Source organism: Lepeophtheirus salmonis, chromosome 12 (genome assembly GCF_016086655.4).
Source record: "Lepeophtheirus salmonis chromosome 12, UVic_Lsal_1.4, whole genome shotgun sequence".
NCBI classification, from domain to species: domain Eukaryota; kingdom Metazoa; phylum Arthropoda; class Copepoda; order Siphonostomatoida; family Caligidae; genus Lepeophtheirus; species Lepeophtheirus salmonis.
In genome coordinates this window covers 12995522-12999072 of record NC_052142.2, presented here as the reverse complement: position 1 = coordinate 12999072, position 3551 = coordinate 12995522, and the positions used below count along the sequence as shown (strand labels likewise).

The 3551-nt window shown below is 29.0% G+C and overlaps 1 long non-coding RNA gene across 1 annotated transcript; it reads left to right on the top strand.

Annotated features, from left to right (window-relative positions):
- Nucleotides 1–665: 665 nt before the first annotated feature.
- Nucleotides 666–3551, top strand: LOC139906868 (uncharacterized). The gene is made up of 3 exons (XR_011782970.1): nucleotides 666–2601; nucleotides 2655–2773; nucleotides 2836–3551. It is a non-coding gene; the product is annotated as an uncharacterized lncRNA (long non-coding RNA).

Genomic DNA, 3551 nt, shown 5'->3' with positions numbered 1-3551 from the left:
ATTAATATTGAATAATAAAGGCGGGAATGATGACGTTCTTGATTGATAGAAGAAGATGTATATTATTTAATTAATGATGCCATAAGTATTTTTTCTCTTCTGCTCGCACGCTTTTCTATTCTTACCAAAATTATCACCCTAAACCATAACGCGTGTATGACTAAAGTTGATAATATTGTAGAGAAAAACGCGTGCAAGGAGAAGGGGGAAAAAAATACATATGGTATCATTGTTTAAAATACTGATGGGATTATCAGCTGCCTCCTTTATTATGATTTTTGATGGTATAACAAAAGTATTTATTAACAAAATATTTAATGAAGATATACTATGTATAATTGACGTAGACGTTTTTTATCCATCACAATAGATTTGAAAACGTCACACTCCATGAAATTAAACTTCATTATGAACCATATTCTCCATAAACCATAAATGAAACGATAAAGTAGAGTATTTCGAAATATATTTGAAGTTCCAAATTTAAAAAAAGAAGGGTTAAATTAAATATAATCTATATACTAAAAGATAAACCATTATACATTTATGTTAAACATACAAAAATTAAACAATTGTAATCCTATAATTAATAATAACAATAAATTATAAATACAGAATATTGAAATAATAGATTGATTCAAATAATATTTTTCTGATTCGGAAATGAATTCAGTTAAATATGTCATAACTTTAAATTGCTAAACACAAGCCAGACGTGGAGTTTAATCAAAAAGATCATCACCCATTTTCCCTAATGTGGAAGTTGCTATATACAATTTTGCACAGGATAAATATATCTCTATCGATGAGATCTAAATAATTATTAATAATAAAGTAAATGTCGAAATAATAAAAATTAGACAATAAATATACTCATAAAAAAAAAGCATGAAAAAAGATCCACCCCCCTTATTTATACTTGTATAACAACATACAATTATCATGAAGGTTACACACAATTGCTAATTATGATGCTACGGCCAATGTAACTACCACCGTTGTTATGACCATTTAAGCAGTTGTTTTTGCATTTTATGAGTTTTCTGAACACCTTTTCTTGAACATTATCGACCATAGCTAATCCTTAAGTGATAAAAAAAGTAATATTTATTGACTATGTAATATTGGAAAACCTAATGATCATACCCAAATCTTTAAGTGAAGGAACTAGTGTCAGACAAACTAGTTGCAAATCATCCGAAGGTACTAACCCTGTTGTTGTGACCATTTAAGCACATGATTTTGCCATTCAATGAGTTGCGTATTATAATTTTAGATAATTTTAGCTAAAATAGAATCATATTTTATGATTAGATTTAGAAAAAAATGAATACTTACTGTTAGATGCTACAAAATTCAGAGTTCCATTTCGAAATTAGAAAATATTTTATACTTTTTACTGATAACTTCGATCATAATTTGGTGTGGATGACTCAAAATATGCTGAAAATTCTCTCAACTTCACAATTTAAAATGGGGGTATTTCCATAAATTATTTGAACGTAGGATGATTAAAAATGGATAAGGTTTTATTAAATGCAAATCTTTGTGAGATCAAAGTTAGAATCTGACTTGATGTATTCATCGTTAACTTGATTCTATATGTAGATGAATATCCATACACTTGTTATGACATGAGGATAATGAGTGGCGTGTAATTCTAGATAGGGAACTAAATGCACATTTATATCGATAAATCTGACAAACCATCTGTTTCTCATCCGGTAAGAATTTTCCAAATTCCCGGGTCTCTATTTTCAGAAATCCAGACCGAAGGCAACGTTATTTTATATATCTATTCAGTTCTTTATCGGCTATCAGCATCTAATATTATATTAATATTGAATAATAAAGGGGGGAATGATATTGTTCTTGATAGATGAAGATGTATATTATTTAATCAATGATGCTATAAGTAAGGGTGATAATTTTGGTAAGAATAGAAAAGTGTGCGAGCAGAAGAGAAGAAATACTTATGGCATCATTGATTAAATAATATACATCTTCTTCTATCAATCAAGAACGTCATCATTCCCGCCTTTATTATTCAATATTAATATAATGTTAGATGGTGATAGTCGATAGAGAACTGAATAAAATGCCTAAAATAACGTCGCCTTCTGTCTGGATTTATGAAAATAGAGACCCAGGAATTTGGGAATTACTTACCAGATGAGGAACAGATGGTTACTTCAGATTTGTCGAAGTAAATGTGCCTTTAGTCCCCTGTCTAGAATTACACGCCACTCATTATCCTCATCTCATAACAAGAGTATGGATATTCATCTATAAAATCAATTTGACGATGAATACATCAAGTCAGACTTTAACTTTGATCTCACAACGATGCTTATTGCATGTAATATAACCTTATCCATTGCTGATCATCTACGTTCAAAAAATTAATGGAGAAATACAAGGGTAAACATATCCCTTCCCGAGGAACCATCATTAAATTAATGGAGGATGTTGGTACTGATGTCATATATAGAAATACATATAAAAATGTTTTGAGTCATCCACACCAAATGACGATAAAGTTATCAGTAAAAAGTATTTACGAATATCGAAATGGAACTCTGAATTTTGTACTATCTCACAGTAAGTATTCAATTTTTTTTTAAATCTAACCATAAAATATGATTCTATTTTAGCTAAACATATCAAGAATTATGATACACAACTGCTTAAATGGTCACAACAACGGGGGTAGTAGCTTTGGATGGTTTGCAACTAGTTTGTCTGAGACTAGTTTCTTCACTTAAAGACTTGGGTATGATCATTAGGTTTTCCAATATTACATAGTCAATAAATATTACTTCTTTATCACTTAAGGCTTAGCTATGGTTGATGGGCTCCAAGAAATGGTGTTCAGAAAACTCATAAAAGGCAAAAACAACTGTTTAAATGGTCACAACAACGAGGGTAGTTACATTGGGTGTTGCATTATAATTAACAATTGTGTATATCCATCATGATAATAGTATGTTGCTATATAAGCATACCTAAATAACGGGGAAAAATCTTTTTTGATGCTCTTAATAGGGAGTAATATCGCCGGACATTACTACATAATTAGCTTTTGCTCTAAATCTTTACGATGAATTTATTTCTAACATTTTTTGATTAGTATATTTATTGTCTAATTTTATGATTTTGACATTTACTTTATTATTAATAATTAGTTAGATCTCATCGATAGAGATATATCTATCCTGTGCACAATTGTATATAGCAACTTCCACATGAAGAAGAGGGGTGATTATCTTTTTGATTAAACTCCACGTCTCGCTTGTGTATTGCAACCTAAAGTTAGGACACATTTAACTGAATTCCGATGTTAGAACAAGAAAAAATTATCTGGATCAATCTATTATTTCAATATTCTGTATTTATAATTTATTATTCTTAATAGTTATATGATTTTAATTGTTTAATTTTGTATATTTAACTTAAATGTTTAATGGTTTATTTTTTAGTATGTAGATTGTATTTAATTTAATCCTTCTATTTTAAATTTGGAACTTCAAATATATTTCGAAATACTCTTA